The sequence below is a fragment of the Oryctolagus cuniculus genome, chromosome 12 (assembly GCF_051225735.1).
Source record: "Oryctolagus cuniculus isolate XC-2025 breed Fujian yellow rabbit chromosome 12, ASM5122573v1, whole genome shotgun sequence".
Taxonomy (NCBI): Eukaryota; Metazoa; Chordata; class Mammalia; order Lagomorpha; family Leporidae; genus Oryctolagus; species Oryctolagus cuniculus.
The window spans coordinates 10,112,709-10,133,540 of NC_142878.1; positions in this window are offsets into that span (position 1 = coordinate 10,112,709).

Below are 20,832 nucleotides of genomic sequence, written 5' to 3' on the forward strand. Positions count from 1 at the left end.
CCTGCCATCAGAGACAAATCCCAGGCGCCAGTTACGAAACCGAAGGACCCAAGTGGAAAAGTCATTTGAAGAGCAATCAGCAAGAACAACATTGAACCACCCCAGGATTTCCAAGGCAGACCAGTGTAGCTGCACAGGCAAGTGGCCAAGGTGGAACGCAGAACCCAGAGAGAAGACGGTCAGAAGGAGGAGGATGTCTGGGACGCTCAGAGTCGGGCTTAGCACGTGGTAAACACTCAGTAGATGTGAGGCGGTATTTTTGCTTGTTTTCGTTGTTAATTGGAAATCCACAGGTGGTAGAGTTGCCTTGTATCCAGCCTGCGGGTGGCTCTGTGAGTCTTAAGACCTGTAGATTAGGGCAAGCACCTCCCCAGAGAGTCTTGAACCCCAGATCACAGCCTTGTGGCACCCCAGCCCTGCAACCGCTGCTCTGTCTCCAAGCCCTACAGCTGTGCCTTTTCCAGGCTGCCAGACAAATGGATTCCCCCAGCAGGCGCACCTGTGAGACTGGTTTCTTTCACTGGGCACAACGCCTCTGAGCCTTGTTCCACGGCCCTGTGTCGCCACGGTTTATTCCTTCTCTCTGCTGACTCATATTTCACGGGACCCATACACCGGGGTTCATTTATTGAGCGACTCATCCAGAGTCCGCCGGCCTGGTGAGTACGCTCACGGCTTCTGTACACAGCCCTGAACAGGCCAGGGAGTGGACAAGTCTTCATTCCTGCAGAGCAAATGCCCAGCAGTGGGATCCCGGGGTCTGAGGGTGAGCACGTAACTGAATTTAGAGGAAACAGACAAACTGGATTCCAGAGTAGCGGCTGCACACTGTGTGTCCCCATCAGCCGTGTGTGAGTTTCCAGTGGCACATTCTCACATTCTCGTGGGCACTTGGCACTGCGTTTCAGCCCTTCTCATGGGTGGAGACTAATGTCTTACCTGGTTTTCGTTTGCATTTCCCTGGTGAGTAATGACATTGAGGCTCTTTTTATGTGCTTATTTATTCTCCCAATACCTTCCCTGCTCAAGTCTTTGTTCAACTATTTTGCCCAGTTTTTGTTTTTGTTTTTTTTTTTTTTGTTTTGTTTTTTTTTTTTTTTTTTTACAGGCAGAGTGGACAGTGAGAGAGAGAGACAGCGAGAAAGGTCTTCCTTTTGCCGTTGGTTCACCCTCCAATGGCCGCCACCACCGGCGCGCTGTGGCTGGCGCATCATGCTGATCCGATGGCAGGAGCCAGGTACTTATTCTGGTCTCCCATGGGGTGCAGGGCCCAAGCACTTGGGCCATCCTCCACTGCACTCCCGGGCCACAGCAGAGAGCTGGCCTGGAAGAGGGGCAACCGGGACAGAATCCGGCGCCCCGACCGGGACTAGAACCCTGTGTGCCGGCGCCGCAAGGCGGAGGATTAGCCTAGTGAGCCACGGCGCCGGCCTTGCCCAGTTTTAAAACCTGAGTGGTGGCCCCGGGAGCTAAGCTGCCACCTGCAACAGAGGCACCCCGCTGCTTCCCATGCAGCTCCCTGCTAATGCACCTGGGAAAGCAGCGGGAGATGGGCCAAGTGCCTGGGCCCCTGTCCCCACCCGAGAAGGGGAGATGGAGTTTTGGGTTCCTGGCTTCAGCCTGGATCAGCCCTGGCTGTTGTGGCCATGTGGGGAATAAACCAGCAGATGGAAAAATCTGTCACTCTCCCTCTCTTTCTCTATCACTGTGCCTTGCAGATAAATAAATAAATCTTTAAAAAATTGTTTATTTTGTTACTACTGAGTTTGAGAGATCCTTATATATTTTGGATATAAGTCCTTAATGAAAATAAGTGATTTGCCAATATTCCCTCCGGGTGTGTGGCTTATTTATTATTCCTTTATTAATGCCTTTTGTCAAGCAAAAGATGTAACTTGGATGAAGTCAAATGTATGAAGTTTTTCTTTTATCAGTCATATTTGGATATCAAATAGAAGACCCGAGATCCTAAACACACTCCTGTGTTTTGTCCCAAGGGTTTTACATCACTGAGTTAAATTAATTTTTAAAATAAGGGATGAAGCTTAGTTGAGGGATCTTCAGTTCTTTTCCCTAAGGGCGCCCTGTTGTTCTGTTGGCCAATGTTACTAACAAGATTTTTCTGGCTGGCGCCACAGCTCACTAGGCTAATCCTCCACCTGCAGCGCCAGCACACCAGGTTCTAGTCCCATTCGGGGCACCGGATTCTGTCCCGGTTGCTCCTCTTCCAGTCCAGCTTTCTGCTGTGGCCTAAGAAGGCAGTGGAGGATGGCCCAAGTGCTTGGGCCCTGCACCCACATGGGAGACCAGGAAGAAGCACCTGGCTCCTGGCTTCGGATCGGCGCAGAGCGCCGGCCACAACATGCTAGCTGTAGCAGCCACTTAGGGGGTGAACCAATGGGAAAGGAAGACCTTTCTCTCTGTCTCTCTCTCTCACTGTCTAACTCTGTCTGTCAAAAAAAAAAAAAAAAGATTTTTCTAACCCATCTCTTGACGTCACTTTTTCATTCTGTAAACTGAAGATCTTTTTTTGTGTGTGACAAAGTGGCATGATTCCTTGAAAAGCAAATAAAATCATAGTGGTTTAAAACACACACACACACACACACACACACATACACACACATGCTCATAGAAAAATATATTGCAGAATGAGGCAAAGTAAGCTCTGTTGGCGAGATTGGGTCCTTGAATCGCAAGCTGAAGTTTGCAACACTCACTCGAAGCCCCCAGAGCAGGTGATGCCTGGCTCCATGCTGGCCTCTCTCCAGACCCTACTGGAGGAGGAACATGGCTTCCCTCCTGTACAGATGAGGCCAGTCCATGTGCAGCCTGGCTGGCGGTCAGAGGGGCTCGCTGCTGAAACGGGCTGACCTGGAATGAGGCGCTGCGCTGTGTGTGGACGTGTGCACGCTCGCTCAGGGTGCACAGAGCCCTGCTCCAGGGGGTTCTGCCTGTGCAGACCACGTGGGAGCTGTATTCATGAGAACAACTCACCGGGGGGCCCCAGAAGCCCATCCGACAAAGGAGCTCACGGACTCTCCACCGTGCTTAATGTCCTGCGTTAATGGCCCTCTTCGATCACTCTTGGCACCCTAAATTATAGGGCATCCCCAGCAATTACACTGCAGGATCCCAGGCCGCCCCACCAGGCCGGCGCGTGTGGCAGCTTTCAGGCCCCCGCGTGCGCTGCGTGCCTGGGCTCTCATTAAAGTAATTGTTTGCAGCGCCCTTTAGCTGCAGATCACGCCTCCCGGGGGCCCCAGACGCGGACACGCAGCTGCACGCGTGGGAGACTGGAAATGCCTTTCTTGTTGTCACGACTAAAGAACACTCGGTGTTTCTTGATTCTGTAGAGGGAAAAGCCCATCTGGGGTAGGAGAGATCAGGTGCTGTAAGGAGCCGTGGGAGGGAAGCTGTCATGGCGAGGAGTTCACAGACAGGAGCACAGCCGGACTCGGAGCTGCTGGGGAGCCCTGCTCGGCCGGCCGACAGTGCTCAGCTGGGAGGAGGCGACTTACACCCCTGGCCTGAATCATGAGGTTGGTTGTGAGATGCACAGGCAAAATGCACATGTCCAGCGTTCACACTCAAGGCTCCGCCTCCTGAACTTGGGACGTACCCGCTCAGCTGCTCTGGGAAGAATTTCTTACCTTTGCCCTACCGGCGAGTAATGACCTAACGATAACCAAACCGCTGAAAACATCACAAGTCTGCGAAGTGAAATCTCACCTTGAAAGATATTGCCACCATTGCGAACTTAGATCCCACACCGTAAGAGTGAGCAATAAAATATTTTATAGGGAGACACAATTAGGGCTTAGAGGTTGTCAGGAGAAAGAGCAGCTTCCGATCCTACATCAGCGGAGCCCGTGGCGTTGCCAAGAGCAGGTGTAAGGAGAGCGCGGACGCAGAGGCAGGGCAGCGGTCGGCGCACGCCCCATTCTGGTGCCAGCAGAGAAGCCTGCGTTCACCACTCACTCAGCCCCTCCTACATGAGTGAGGGGCTCTGAGCCTCAGTTTCCCCGTGAGTAAAATGGGAATGAGGACGTCCATCCTATTACTGTCGCTGGACGTGCGGATGTCACATCTGAGAGGCACTTAGCAAAGCGTACCTTGGCCGAGGGAGACTAGGTCATCCTTGTCCTGACTACCATGAGGCCACAGAACTGTGCAAATCAGGTGTTGTTTCACCAGCGGACAGATGGCCTAATCTGCCCCAAATCATCCTCTCTCCTCTCGCTGGCACACACACAACAGATAGAACTAAGTTAAAGGACAGGCTCTTAGGGCTGGCATGTGGTGCAGTGGGTTAAAGCCCTGGCCTGCAGGACCGGTATCTCATAGGGGCACTGGTTCGAGTCCTGGCTGCTCCACTTCTGATCCAGCTCCCTGCTAATGCACCTGGGAATGCAGCAGAGAATGGCCCCAGTGCCTGGGCCCCTGCACCCACGAGGGAGACCTGGAAGAAGCTCCTGGCTCCTGGCTTCAGATCAGCTCAGCTCCAGCCATGTGGCCATTTGGGGAGTGAACCAGCAGATGGAAGACCTCTCTCTCTCTGCCTCTGCCTCTCTCTGTAACTCTGTCTTTCAAATAAATAAAATAAATTAAAAAAAAAAAGATGGACTCTTAATCACTAAAATACCTGATTCCTTTTTGGCTCATGATTATAAAACAATAGAAATTACTACTTTAAAAAAGCAGATTGCTACCCCATGACGCTGAAGTCAAACGCTGATAAAATTTGTGAGAAATAGAAGCAGGCTGCCCCCAGAGCTACCCACAGCTGTGTTTGCTCTCCAGGAAAGAAGCCATGCAAGAGAAAGACAGACAGGCAGTGCCCAGCTAGTGCAAGGGAGACTCAGAGCCAGCGTGAGGGCTCCCGGGCCAGTGCCTCCACCTAGCAATGGCGGGAACGCCTGGCTCACAAGAGCAACTTAATGGAAAACATCCCTCAGCCCGTGGAGCTATAATGCAAAGCACATTGGTCATTTTCCCTGATACCTAAATAAATAAAGCCCCCAGGGGAGGGGCCGCTGGCTGCAGCCATGGGCCGAGGTCCTGTGTGTGGAGGATCAGGGCGCACCCACTGGCTGGCACATCCCGAGCGGGCAGCACTCCGCCAAGGCAAACGACTGGAAGAAACCCCCTCCCCGCACTGGGACTGTTGGGGAAATGGCAAAGGGTACGGGCCATGGACCGGACTGAATCCCTTGAGAATTATATCAATTTTGTTTTTCATCAGATTGAGTCACTGTGGGAGATGGGGGCCAGGGAGGGAAGAAATCAAAACTCATTGCCGTGGGAAGGAGTCAGGGCTAAAGCCACAGTCCCATAGGTTGTGTGTGAGCGGCTGTGTGTGCCGCATCTCTGGGCGACTGGAAGCCTGGGGGATCCCCGCTGGGGGTGGGGTGGGCAGGGGTCCCAGACAGTAGAACCACAGGAGGTGCTCCTGACCCGCCCCGGAGGCCACGCGGAGGAGCCACGGGGCGGCCTCGTCTGTTCTCAAGCCCTTTGGATTCCCCGTTAGCTGGCAAAAAGACTGCACACGCCAGCTGCTGCATGTCCTAACGACACAGCTGAAGTGTCCCCTGGTTATTTCTCAAGGGGGTTCCTGGCTGGGGGTGGGGCTAGGGTGCTTGGCCCCCAGGGACACAGAAGTCATGGATTTGTCAGCTGAGTTCTTCCTCGCTCCTCTATCCTTGGGCTTCCTCCCCCAGTTCTCCCTGAACCTCAGCTTCTAAGCTACACAACCTCTCAGAATAGCGTGCGCTGCCTGGGTGACTCCTTTCACGTCATTGAAAGCCCAAACGCTACCCTTGGTAAACAGTGCAAGTGAAATTGCATAAGCCGGTGTGGTAAGATGGAGAGTTTGGTGTATTGCTGGTGATATACATGATCGGGTAAGAGTTTTCACAGCAGAGAGAATTAATAGTAGTTACTTGTCTGTAAGGACTGTTTCACAAATAGATATAATGAATGTAGCAGGCATTGCTTTTTTTTTCTTTTTAAGATTTACTTATTTATTTGTCACAGAGGGGGAGAGACTCAGAGACGAGAGATCTTCCATCTGCTGGTTCACTCCCTGGATGGCTTCAACAGCCAGGGCTGGGCCAGGCGGAAGCCAGGAGCCAGGAGCTCCATCCGGGTCTCCCATGTGGGTGGCAGAGGCCTAAATACTTGGGCCACCTTCTATTGCAGACATTAGCAGGGAGCTGGATCAGAAGAAGAGCAGCTGGGATTTGAACCGGCTTCCCTGTGGGATGCCGGCGTCTCAGGCAGCAGCTTTACCTGCTGCACCACAGTGCCAGCCCTGCAGCAACACGTCCCTGATTTTAAAAAAAATTTTAAAAAACTTTTAAAAGCAACACATCCCTGGAATTTTTGGGAAATGTTGCCTCATACAGATCTCAGGCCCAAAGTGAAATAGGAAACAGGACTTCAGAATGTTATACTACAAAAACAATAAAAGTGTATGTATCAGAGACTGATATATAGAGCAAAAGCAACACCCTGAGGACAATTCACAGCCTTCAGTACTGGCGTTCCATTCAAGAAAGCAAGGAGAGGGCAACAAGGCAGATTAGAGGAGGTGGCAGGGAGATATAATCAAAGTAAAAAGAGGAAGCGTGTGTTCAGCAGTTAAGACGCTGCTTGGAGCACCCACGTCAGGGTGCCCAGGTTGGAGTCGAGGCTCCACTTTGTATCCAGCTTCCTGCTAACGTGCACATGGGAGGCAGTGGATGAGGGCTCCGGTGCTTGGGACCCCCCCACACACACACACAAATCAACTGACAAAACTATTAGTAACATAAAGGGGATCTGGTTGATAACAAAATCATACAAAAAAAAAAAAAACCTGTTGTGCAGGCAGCAACTCACTAGAAACTATAATAGAAGAGTTAGAACAGATGTTCTCTCTGGTACCAGTCTTGGTAAGAAGCATAGAGTCCTACAATACACGTTATCAACGACACCACAGCCCTAAGAGAAGACTGAAGCATGGAGGAAGCTATCCTACTGATGGGCAGAAAAACTCGATGTAGTTTTGATAGTACTTTTCCCTAATTTGTGATCTTCCTAAAACTGCCAACAGGACGCTGCTCCAATTGTTGAAGCTAACGCTAAATTCACAAACTAAACGAACACACACAATTGATCATTTGCAGAAAAAAAAACCTGTGAAAATGCAAAAGCAGTACAGATTCACCCCACCACTCATTAAAATATCACGTGCAGCTGGAGATCTGCTTTCAGCTTCGCGTCCAAAAGGACAAAAAGATCAGCGGACTCGTGGAGGGAGTCCAGACAGGGGCCAAGTGCACCAGGCGGTTGGTGCAGGCTCAACGCTGCCAGTAAGTGAAAGGGCAGCTCGCTCAAAAGTGGAGTCCGGCCGCCAGGTAGCAATCTGCAAAAACTGACAGCGGAGACGCTTATCTCACTCCTCTTAGCCAAACACCTCTAGATGGACTGAAGATTTAAAAGATGAAACCGCTAAGATGTTAGATCAAATTTGGGACCATGAAGAAAAAATGCTTGTGTGTGTCGGGAAGGCCTTTCTTTCCCCCAGCAGAGGGGATGTGCGGACGTAACGAGCGTTATGAACCTGATCGTTAATCCCAGGTAGGAAGCGCCATCATAGACAGACAGGATCTGTGGGCAAACACTTGTCGTGATTGCCAGCGAGAAGGGGCTGAGCGCCACCATCTGTACTCATTGCTGAGATCCAGCCATGAAAGACAGTGACAGGAAATGAGTAAGACCAGATTCACGCAGAAGAGAATAGGAATGACCACCAGGCCCGCATCATGAGGAAATGCGTTTAATTGCTATCCAGTTTTTATTAGCATGAACCGTTTGTACTTTGTTTGGGCTATGGGGCAGTATTTCAACACAGGCGCACAGCGTCAGCTGGTCAGATCAGGGGCTGCCACGCTGAACACTTCCTTTTCCCTGTCTTTGTCCTGGCCTGACGCCTGCTAACTCTCTCCATTCTTCACACATAAACGCTGGTGCGATCACATTACGTAAAAGCATAAAATCTTGGCCTTTCAAACTGGCCGTGATAAAGCAAAGCTGAACTTTGTACACCCTGGTGATGAAGCGGGATTCACGCTGGCCCGCGGGAGCAGTGTCACAGGCGGATCCTGTTGGGAGGTAAACTTGGCACTGCTGTCGCGGGGCTCAGCTGTCCCAGGACTTCATCCCTCAGGATATTCAGAGAGGGGAACCAAGACTTCCATAGGAGGGGCCGGTACTGCTGGTCAAGCCGCCGCCTGCAGTGCCAGCATCCCACATGGGCGCTGGTTTGAGTCCCAGCTGCTCCACTTCCAATCCAGCTCTCTTATGGCCTGGGAAAGCAGAGGAAGATGGCCCAAGTCCTTGGGTCCCTGTACCCATGTGGGAGACCTGGAGGAAGCTCCTGGCTCCTGGCTTTGGATCGGCACAGCTCTAGCTATCGGCCAATTGGGGAGTGAACCATCGGATGGAAGACCTCTCTCTCTCTCTCTCTCTCTCTCTCTCTTTCTCTCTTTCTCTCTTTCTCTCTTTCTCTCTCTCTCTGCCTCTCCTTCTCTCTGTGTAACTCTGACTTTCAAATAAATAAATAAATCTTTAAAAAAAAGATTTCCAGAGGAGATTCAGGGCCACAATCTTTTCTAACAGTGAAATGACCCAAGCACCCTAGATAGCTGTGAGGAAGGAGGCTGGCTCCACAAACATCAGACAGTAGGATCCAACCTGGTGGTGAGAATGCTTGAGGCAGTAGGACACCATTTTTATAAAGAAAAAAAAAAGAAGCAAGACTCAATGGGAATATTGTTTAGATTATAATATACAGAGTGAATGATTTCTTTTATAAAGTAGGAGAGTATACAGAAAGCCCTCCCTGCGTTGGGACCAGTGCCGTTCTGAGCTGGGCTGGGGAGTTCAGGGTCTACTGTGCCCAGCGCCTCGTGCTCCTTCTACACTCTCACGTCTGTCGAGCGTCGTGTCTTAATAACCATTTGGGGATGAGGTGGCCCCAGCGTGACAGCACTGGCAGTGGCCACCACAGCTCTGGGATCAGGATCCTGGCTCAGCTCCCCTCTAACGGGTGGCCCTGGGCAAGTGTGTGTGTCCCACCTCTGTTTGCGCGTCTGTGAAAGAAGCTTACAAGCTGTACCCACCGCCTGAGATGGAGGAGCGGATGACGGGACCGCTCGCGGTGACGTTGGCCCTCGTTACGGTCAGGAGCGGCAGAAGGCGGCGCGTGACAGCTCCTGGTGTGTACTAGGTGGGGGAGGACCAGGTTGTGTGAATCTTTACACCCACAGAAACCGGGCAGTGATGCCCAGTGAAGGTCCCCTCCCCAGGGCATCTAGCATGGAAGGGAGACTCGCTTTCCCTGGTGAAGACTGACTTTTATCTCCCGCGTGTATGAATTCCCTTTTTAATTAAAAATAAACGAGCCTACAATGAAGCCAGGAATAAGCCGCAGGTCCCGTGCCCTGGCTCGGAGGAATTCCATGAGCCCGCGGCTTTCTCTCTGCCCGCGGGTCCTGAAGCTACCAATAATCTCCGGGCTTGAAGTCAGGCCAGGTCCCAGGGGTGCTGACAGGCTCCTGCTCAAAAGTCCCTTTATGAGCCCTTGTCCCTAGGTAAAGCTTGCAAATTGTTCTGATCTGAGCAGACAAAGCCATCGCTCATTCTCTGAATCTCTGAGTATCCTACACAATAAGGTAAGAATTGGCGAAAATTACCCGAGATAAAGCGTCTTTTAGAACATCAAAGTCCTTGATTTCCAGCCTGTAGGCTGCAGGTATGCGACAGGCCTGACAGCCCAGATGGACGCCGAGATAAAGCAAAAAGTGAAATTCTCCAGCCAGCGCCCGGCGGGATCTGCTGCTAGGGTTTCGCGGAGGCGGAGGGGATTAATGTTATCCTCGGAGGTGTGAGCACATTTTGCTTTTACCTTCAAATCCAGGTAATCGGCAGCAGATAAGGATCAGAGAAGGAAGCCTTTCAACCCACTGCACCGTGATGGGGCTCTGTCTCCTGCCCCAGTTGCTTGATTCTGGCCCCGACGGGGTTGCCGCACACTCACAGGCTCTCCGCGGGTTAGCTGAACTCGGTGTGTCTGACCCGATGGTGGGAGCTGGTTCCCTTTCGACCACCTGTGTGTGCTTTCAGTGTGTGTGTGTGTGTGTGTGTGTTTTTAAGATGGGCTCCTGCAAACTTACTGCCTTACTCCGTCAACAGAAATACCGCTCAAAAATGCAGCCAGGATGGTCCCCCAAACCCATCCGTGCACCACCACCTGGCATCAGCAATCTGCGGTGCCCAGAGGAAGGAGCTGGTGTCTTAGCCCCTCCGGAGTTGCTCAGATGCCCTGCTTGCTCCGTGGGCTCCTCCCGTCTCTCTGGGAAGGAAACGTTTCACCCCAGAACCAGAAGGAAGGCAAAACGTCTTCTGTGCCACGGCTAGGCCAGCGGCTTTGCCCTGCCCTCTTTTGGCATCAAAAGTTGTGTCCATCAAAACAAGCTGGCGTCACTGGACTGGGACATGCTGTTGTTTCTTTCATGTAGATTTTGGAAACTAACAAGAAGCGGTTGGTGATACGGATGTAGACTCTGGAGATCTGGGTATTATAGCTATCATCGGAAAGAGCCAGATGTTTAAAAAAAAAACACCTGTTCTTCTATCAGTTGAAACCAAGGAAGTTCAGCTGTGTGTGACTGCAAATGTTCCTGACCCACAGGAGGCCTGCGAGGATATTTTCAAGGGAAGCAAAAAATAATTCTGCGATGACCTCCAGCTTCCATTGTTCAGTTGTTTACAGAAATGACTTAGATGAATCCTTCTTGAACCTGGAAGCCACCGCAATGCACGCAGATCAGCCTGTGGGAAAGTGCCAGGAAGCAGGGTGGATGGCAGTCGACGGTGTCTCCCAAGTTGGAAAAGCGTAAGGCACATGAATGAAACAGACCGGTTCCAGCCAGCCACATCCACATTTGCACACTCAACTGGGTGCTGCCTTTTTAGAACAAGATTTAGTTTACTGATTTGAAAGATGGAGTCAGAGAGAGAGGGGAGAGGTAGAGAAAGAAAGAGAATCTCCCATCTACGGGTTCACTCCCAGATGGCTGTGACGGCTAGGGCTGGGCCAGGTGGAGGCCAGGAGCCTGGAACTCTATCCAGGTGTCCTATGTAGGTGGCAGGGGCCTGAGTAGTTGGGTCATCATCTGTCGCCTTCTCAGGCGCATTAGCAGGGAGCTGGATCGTAAGCAGAGCAGCCAGGACTGGACCGGACGCTCTGATATGGGGTGCGTGCCTGGCAGGCGGCAGCTCCACGGTGCCTGCCTCTAGGGCCCTTTGGAGCTGCTTTCCTGGGAGGCTGGCCACCCACTCCCAAGGTGCAGCTCTGGAATGTTCTGGTTAGTTCATTAAGCCTCACCAAAAAACCGTCCCAGTTATTTCAATTATTCACTTTGCTTGTGGTCACAAGGATTTTTTTAAGTAAAAGAACTGATGTTACCTACCATGATTATTCTCTCATCAGGTCTGGGTGATTCAGAATATCAAATGTGCCATCAAGGGGCAGAGACTTGACCTTATCTTTAAGATTTATTTATTGCCGGCCCACAGCTCAATAGGCTAATCCTCTGCCTGCGGTGCCGGCACTCCAGGTTCTAGTCCCTGTTGGGGCGCCGGATTCTGTCCTGGTTGCTCCTCTTCCAGTCCAGCTCTCTGCTGTGGTCCCGGAAGGCAGTGGAGGATGGCCCAAGTGCTTGGGCCCTGCACCCGCATGAGAGACCAGGAGGAAGCACCTGGCTCCTTGCTTCGTATCAGCGCGGTACACTGGCTACAGAGGCCATTGGAGGGTGAACCAACGGAAAAGGAAGACCTTTCTCTCTGTCTCTCTCTCTCATTGTACACTCTGCCTGTCAAAAAAAAAAAAAAGATTTATTTATTTACTTATTCGAAAGGCACAGTTATAGGGAGAGAGGGAGAGACAGAGAGACTGAGATCTTCCATCCATTGGTTCACTCCCCAAATGGCCACAATGGCCAGGGCTGGGCCAAGCTGAGGCCAGGAGCCAGGAGTTTTATCTGAGTTTCCAATGTGGGTACAGGAGCCCAAGTACTTGGATCGTCTTCTGCTGCTTTCCCAGGCGCGTTAGCAGGGAGCTGGATTGGAAGTGGAGCAGCCGGATCTCTAACTGGCACCATCTGGGACGTGAGTGTTGCAGGTGGCAGCTTGACACACTGCACCACAACGCCGGTGCACTGCTGGAGTGAACCGTGGCCTGCTCCTAACAGGACAGGTTCATTGCTCCTGTGAGAGTGTCTTCTATGCACTTGCCTCACAGCCTTGGGTGACACCTGGATGGGACATGGACCACACCTTCCTCCACCTCCGCCATCCACTCTAAGGAGGAGTTACTGGCGGCCTTCAGCTCTGAGAGAGACTCTGGATGTGCCAGGCCACTGTCCCAAGCTCAGATGGAGTCAGTCACATAAGCGATTGTCTGCCCAGCACTCCCCTTACCAGGTCACTTACCAGGAGACTGAATTGGCGAGCTCGGGGGCCCCTCTGGCATCCCCAGGGGACAGGAAGGAGAGGCGTGCGGAGCCCGGGAAGGCGGGGAAGGAGCGGAGTGTGGCATCTGCTCCCCACCCCGACCGGGAGCAGCTGCTGGGACACTGCTGTGCCTCCGGGCTCCCTCTTCAGGAGGAACCAGGTGTCCTGCGGCCGGGTCCCTAGTCAGAGTCATCTCCAGACCCTCATCAGAAGGGCTGTTTACCTGAGGCGACGCTCCGTCGAGTGTAGGGACAGCAGGATGGCCCGCTGCGACCTGGACGCCAGTTCCCCACCTTTCCCAAAGCCACCCCGCCCAGAGCTGGCGTCCGCATGCCCACGGCCTCCAGATCACTCAGATCCCAGGAGCTGACATTTCGGAAAGCTTAGCAACGTCTTCTTACGTCACTGAGCCCTGCGGAATCTGCAATCTTACAGTGACTTTAACACTGAGGAGAGAGGTGGCCCCTGGGGCAGGCCGGGGACGCATCCGCATCAGTGACTTCTTACGATGCGTTACCACCAGCGCAAGCTTCGCACCACCTGCATACGCACTGATACATTTCCCAGAAGACCATAAAGGAAGAAAAACACAACGAAGCAGAAAAGCCGCTGCTTGTGAGGAATCCACGCTGCCGAGGCCACCACCTCCCACCCACCTCCACCGGCACAGGGACTGCCGTCGTCCCATTGCACAGACGAGGCACTGGGGCTCAGGTCAGACAGCAACAGAGCTCACGAGGGCTCCTGCTGTGCAGGGGCTCAGCGCCGTGTGCCCTGAAGCTGCCACGCGTGCCGCTGTGCTGTGTTGACTTGGAGCAAAAAGCGACGGAAAGCCAGGCCTGCTTGTTTGTCGCCCATGGCACCGTCCTGACTCACGGTGTTTGCCTGCTACTGTTTTTATGCTGCTTGGTGATGGAGATTTCGAGAGGTAAATAACTCTCCTGATGTATGTCTTAGATTGAACAGAGCTGTGAACCAAACCCGGGGGGAGCCTCGCTGTTTAAAGTAAAGAATAATGAAACAAGAACAACCGACAGAGTAGGCCACGACTCCATCCTAACAGTCTTCAATTTTTGCCTAATCCCTGACGTATATGAAGGCACTTCAAAAAGTTCACAGAAAATGGAATTAAGACGTTTATTTTCATGCAAAAAAAATTTGAAATCCATCCGTAGCTTTGTTCATAATATGTGCTTTCCATGTTTTGTGTGTGTGCGTTTATTTAGTTTTATTTGAAAGTCAGAGATACAGAGAGAAGGAGAGAGAAGGAGAGAGAGAGAGAGAGATCTTTCATCTGCTGGTTCCCTTCCCAAGTAGCCACAATGGGCAGGGCTGGGTCAGGCGGAAAGCTAGGAGCTTCTTCTGGGTCTCCCACGTGGGTGCAGGGGCCCAACTATTTGGGCCATCTTCCACTGCTTTCCCAGGCCATCCATGAGCAGGGAGCTGGACCAGAAGTGGAGCAGCCAGGACTCACATCGGTACCCATATGGGATGCCGGCACTGCAGGTAGCAGCTTTACCCACTATGCCACAGCCCAGGGCCCCTCCACAACTATTTTGATTACCACTGATACTTACACGATTGTGACGACAGTGTATACGGAATATTACCATTTTTATCTTTCAAAAGGCTCTATGGAAATAGTTCTGTATTCTAGCCTTTACATAGTCATTTTAACTGCTGCGTATCCTACTGTAAATTCAGCCCACACATAAACATTACATGTTATTTTCTGTTTTCCACCGTTATGGGATACTGTAGTGAGTATCTCACACACTCATTCTTCTTCTTCGGTTATCTCAGGATGAATTCCCAAGGTGGGGGGGATGGACTCGTGGTTCCTGACGCGCATCGGTTAGCTGTCTTCTCGAGGCGGCAGGCTAATTTACAGTACGGTGCTGCCCACAGCGGTGCCACCGCCCTGCCAGCCCGGTGGGCAAGTCTTGCAGAACTCACTATGTCTCTGCTTGGTCGCTGCCTATTCCACGGGTGTGCTATGATCACAGTGCAGGACGAGAAGACATCAAAGGAAACCGAAAACCGGTGAGGAGGGGGTTCTGGTGCTGGAGCTCCGGAAGAGGGGGTGGGAGCAGAGGCGGCGGCCCACCTTGTCTGACCTGTGTTCGTCTGAGGTCCTAAATCAGGTCCATGAGGAAAAAAAAAAAAAAAAAAAAAAACCAGAACAGTCACAGCAATGGGAGGAGATTCGACCTCTGGTCGTCAGGCCAAAGCCCCTGGTCCATCTGCCACTGCTGAACGCTGCCTCTTGGTTTCTTGTTGCTGTTGTTTAAAATGTGCTTGTTTTATTTGAAAGGCAGAGTTATAGAGAGAGAGGGGGAGGGACAGAAAGAGCCATCTTCCACCTGCTGGTTCCCTCCCCAAATCGGCCAGGACTGGGCCAGGCTGAAGTCAGGAGCCAGGAACTTCATCTGTGTCTCCCACATGGATGCAGGGGCCCAGGCACTTGGGCCATCTTCTGCAGCTTTCCCAGGCACCTTAGCAAGGAGCTGGATTGGAAGTGGAGCTGCCGAGACTGGAACTGGTGCCCATAAGGAACAGGCAGCGACTTAACCTGCTAGGCCACAGCAGGACCCTACCCACTGCTCCTTAAGGGCACCCGAACATGGTGATTTGGGGGACCAGGATCAGAGACTGCAAGAGTGTCTCAAAGGGAGCTGCAGAGTTCCCGGGTTCCCCCAGGAGAGACACAGCCCAGACCACTTCCCACTTGGATCTCACATTCCTCTCTCCTCCCCCCTCCCCGCTTTCTGCTTTTAATTAGGCCCGTGGAACTCACTCGTACAGATCCAAGTCATTTAAAGGACGGCTTTCAGGTCGTGTGTTCTCAGGAAAACGAGTCTCGCTTGGGTTCCAACCTCCACCTGTCGTTACACTCATGCGTCTCAGAGAAACGAGCAACTTGATTCCTTCCCCAGCTGTCATTTGGAAGAGAAAGCTTTCTTCTTCGCCATCCAAGGAGAAGTGCAGTAGACCTAGTGGCAATGAATCCCGACTCACGGGGTGCAGCGGAGGCCTGGTATCGCATTCCCCTGCACGCTTCTTGGGGCTGGATCCTGCAGCCCACGCGTCTCTGCAGCTTGCACTGGCGTTGCCCAGGCAGCAGGCAGGTGTGGGTTCAGTCTACAGATGGCACAGGGAGCACCAAGTCCCCCTCATGACCTCGGGCCCCCCTGGGGCTGCTTGCCCTGCCCCCTACCTGCTTGTGCAGAAGTGGTACAGTCTGTCCTGGACAAACCCCGCCGTGCCCGGATGACGCGTCTCTGCACGGCGTCCCTGAAAGGAGTCTGCGTCTTCTGATGGAGGCTGTCCGCTGTCTGGCTCTCGGCACACGCGTCACCCGCTCCCAAGTCTCCCACCCCTGCCCGGGCACCAGGCACCCTTGTAAGCCCTTCACTGCAATGGAGGCGTTGGCTCCTCTCGACGCAGTCTGCGGTCCCGGGCAGAGGAAGGTGAGGCACAGAGATGAAGTGATCCGCGTGGAGAACTCAGTAGGTCCAGGTTTGCAGCCAGAGAGCCCCGGGCCCCCGGGGGACCCTGGCCCTTCCAGCTGAGCCTCAGGCTGCTCTGAGAGCCAGGGCCCCACTCAGCAAGGACTCCTGCCAACGACATTGAACCTGATCTAAGCCAGCTTGTAGACTGAGCTTGCCAAGCACAGATGGGCTCTGACTCACCGTGGTTCCACTGACAATTTCTGACTTTGTAATGCTCTAAAGGTGCGCCCTTACAACCTCTCAGTTTTTCACTTCCCATAAAGTATTCAATAAATTGCACGAGCCGGTCAGCACTCTGTTATAAAACAGGCTTTGCGCTGGGCGATCATGCCCCAGGCAGGCTAATGTGCGTGTGCTGAGCGCTTCCGCCGTGGGCGAGGCCAACCGGGATGCTCTGCGGGCTAAGGATGCCCAGGGCAGTTTCAGCTTAATGATATTGTCACCTGCAGTGGGTCTACCGGGACGTAAGTCCAGAGTGTAGCTTCCTGGTGAATGAGCGGACAGGGACAGGCACTACAGAGCTCAAGGGACTATGGGGCATGTTCATAGCTGCTGGCTGTAGCGTGGAGGCCTGTTATGCACCGTGTGGCTCCTGCAGCTTTTCCAGCGGTTTAGTTTTTATAACTGAGGTTGGGGAAAAAGCTGCTCCAGCTATACTTACTTCGGGATATGCCCGCTAGAAAGAGAGTCGCAATCAAAAACCTACAAGATTTTAGGGCCAGAAGAAATCGAGACACTTTCTTGGGCCAACTCGTCTCATTTGCAGGATGAGGAGAGCGAGCCATCATTAGAAGCTATTTAAAAGAAATGTTATAAATAATTTCATTAAGAGTTCATTTATCCAGGGGGTAGAAAGACAAACGCCACACGATCATTTTTGGGGGGATCTAAATCAGTTGTTGTCACAGCAGCTGAAGGTGGAACAGTGAGGAGGGGGAGATGTTGGTGACAGGCTACAAAACTTCAGTTGGACAGAAGAGGAAGTTCAAGAGGTCCATTGTACAATGGATCCCCTGCAGTTAATGATGTAGTGTATCCTTGAATAATGCTAAGGGTCGGTTTTAACTCTTCTCACCACAGACATGATAACTTTGAATCATGAGGTGATGCACACATCATTAGCTAAAGACAGCCATTCCACAGGGTAAACACATAGTTTTATCTGTCAATTTTAAAATACATTAAATTTAAGCCGGTGCCGCGGCTCAATAGGCTAATCCTCCGCCTTGAGGCACCGGCACACCGGGTTCTAGTCCCGGTCGGGGCGCCGGATTCTGTCCCGGTTGCCCCTCTTCCAAGCCACCTCTCTGCTGTGGCCCGGGAGTGCAGTGGAGGATGGCCCAAGTCCTTGGGCCCTGCACCCCATGGGAGACCAGGAGAAGCACCTGGCTCCTGCATTCGGGTCAGCGCGGTGCACTGGCCGCAGCGCGCCAGCCGTGGCGGCCATTGGAGGGTGAACCAACGGCAAAAGGAAGACCTTTCTCTCTGTCTCTCTCTCTCACTGTCCACTCTGCCTGTCAAAAAAAATTAAATTTAAACCTTTGTCCTTTTAATGGCTTGCATAATTTTGACAGAGTTGAAAGAATGAAAATGGAAAGTATCTAAATGTTTACTAGTTATTTCTGAGATGTTCAGCAATTTTAAGAAGTCATTGCTATTGGTAAATCCTGCATAGTACAATCTATAATAACAATGTAATAACATAATGCATAATGCAATATAGGAATATAACAATGTGTATAATGATCATGTAATAAATACCAGGTGATAGGGTGCTGGGTCCACATTACGTTGGAAGCCAAGAACAGAAAGACACAGCAGAGGAGGAAGCAGGCAGGCAGTGCCCGGCTCAGGCAAACACAGTTCTGCACAACCTTAGTAGGAGACGACACAGCACGAGAAACCTAGGACGAGGGCTGGCGCGAGGCTGCTTTGTGACCATGTGATCAACCACTTCTACCTCTGTCGGCTGCTGCAAGCCGCAGTCCAGGGAGCCTGAACGGGCCAAAGTCCACCTCAGCAGTCATCAGCAGGCGTTTCCAGATGGCAACTTTGGGGACCGCTGGCCAGACCAGTTCATGTGGCCAGCACACAATGTGTTTACCTGGAAGCCGGGGCGGGCGCTCAGGACGCGGATCTGGGAGTTCTCACCCACATTCTTAGTCTCCACCACCTCCTCAAGCCCCCATGTAAGTCACCCCCAATGCTCATGCTCCCCCTGGCCCCCAGATCAGTGACTGCCAGTCACCCGTTAGACCCACCACCCACCAGCCCTGGTTCTCAACACATGGACTGGAGAGAAGGAGAGGCAAAGCCATGATCATTAGCACTCTGTTTCCCACAACACCTGCTACGCAGACGTTTGAAAGTATCTCAAAGACTGGCCACAGACACCCCGGATCGGGGAGCAAGATCAATCCGAGGACTTGCAGAGCTGTCCTGGTGGTTCTCGCTGGTCCAGGGTCTCCCTGCCTGGCCCTGGGCAGCAAGAACCCACTCTGGTCGTGCCCAATAAAATTGTTGCTGGATCTAAGAGCTGATAAAAAACCTCAGCTAATCCTCACTCGTATGGAGGTGCATTTATGCTCTTGACCCTGGATAAAGTACATTCCAATAAAGTAGGCTTCATGCCATCGTGACGCATCATAACTTGAATGTCCAGTTATACGAATTTCATTCACATGAATTGATGAGCCTTTATTAGTTTATAGTAATACATAGATTTATCAATGTAATAGTGATATTATGCATACGAAGTCCTGGAAAGATGTGAGTCCACTTAAGATGTTTAGGAAAAGCTATCAGTATTCTTTCGTGTCATCGTGAACACCATAAAATGGTGTTTACTCCGGGGTGGGCCTCGGTCTAGTGGCTAAGACGCTGGTCGAGATGTTTGCACCCCATCCTAGAACGCTTGGGGTGGACTGCCAGCCCCAGCGCCTCAATCCAGCTTCTTGCTATTGTGGGCCCTGGGAGGCAGCTGGTGATGGCTCGGGTGGCTGGGCCCCTGCCACCCACGAGGGAAGACTGCACTGAGTTACCAGCTCCACCTTGGCCTGGCCCAGCCCTCACCATTGTAGGCATTAGGGGGAATAAAGCAGCAGGTGGGAGCTCTCTGTCCATCTGTCCCCCTGCCTCTCACACGAAGAATAAATAAATTAACGTGGTTACTCTGTGCTCTCCAAGTACCGAATACTACAGCACTCATGGCAGAGTCGTGAGAATCACTCCTTACAGTTGGACCTCGCTCTGGGAGGGATGCTCCTAGTCTGGGTTTTAGCGTTGCCTGTCAGCAATAACCAGAAACACTAACACAGATGGGACAATGTGGATCCTGGAAACTGGGGAATTAGACTAACCGGGATGCTGGCAGAACGTCTGTGCCTGACCTTGACCCTGGGAGGTGGCCAGGTTCTTCTCAGAGGCCGCAGACAGACCCTCTGCTTGCAGCATTGATGATCTGGGGGCCCACCCTCCGAGCCCCGCCCCCCTCCGCTGTCCACACCCCCACTTCTCCCAGCTCCTGTTTTGAGTTTTCCCAGTTACTGCACGAATCGGATTACGGGCATCTCTGCTGGGTCCCCTGTGAAATAGCAGATCCCACTGTAACCAAATAGTACCATCTCGGAACACAGCGCGGACACTTCATTCCCAGGCAACAGAGAAAAGCGTCTTTGTTTCGAGGCCGAACACCTGGAAGACGTTATGCAGGACGGCCTCCCAGGGCCCACGGTGGAGAGGGGCTCCAAGGACCTGATCATAGCCTGCCCACACCACCTGCCCGCTCCACGCGGCCCCGCAGCCGGCCCCAGTGCGGGCGCCTACAGAAGTAGCACAGAGCGCCACGCAGCAGGCCAGCAGAGAAGACAACAAGCCTAAGGGTGCAGGCCTGAACCCCACTCCCGCCCCGGCCCGCGCCCCCTCTGGCAGCCATCACCAGCTGAGAATGCGGCCTGGGATCAGTCGGCCTGCGCATCTGCACACGGCGTCCCTTGGAAACTGTGTTTCCACCTTTGCTTCAAAACCCCGAATCTGGGGAAGAAAACCTTGCATTGCTTCTTTCGTCTTTACACTGTGGCTAATGCCATGTCGAAGACGGCCAAGGCTCCAAGAACCACTGTGGGGTGGTGGTGGGGGCTCAGGATGCCGAATCAACCGTGACCTTGGCCTGGAGACCACAGGGGAGAAGGCCCGACACGGAGACCCAGGGGGCAAAGGCAGAGCCCACAGCCGACGGGACTCTGAAGACAGTACCGTGTTGGTTCCTATCCGTCAGTCCCACAGGGTCCCCACGGGGCGGGAGCAGCTGTCACTCACCTCCAGGCACCTCACTGTGTGACACCTGAATGAGGGGTGTAGCACCCACTGTTTGTTCACCAGAACCACTCTGCTCACACCCTCGCCGACTCGGCAGTGCCCTGCGGTGTGGGCTGTGTAGATTCTGAGTCGCTTCCCAGATGAGGCCAGAGACGGAGCTGTTCCAGCTAGCTCCGGTGAGACCCAGGGCAGGGGGCCCGGCCAGGTCACGCTCAGGGCTAGGAGGGGACGTCCTCTTCACACCTGTTTGTCTACAGAGGAGGCAATTTCCCTCGCCCATTTTGACTCTGAGTATCTAGGAGAGCTGTAAGGTCACAGCTCCCCACCGCCACCACCAACCACGCAGTAGAAGTGTGGCCGTGCGACACTTGTGTGTCGCGTGTTCAATTACTCACTTGCAGACAATGAGCACTAACTCTCAGCAGCTGATGATGGCATCCAC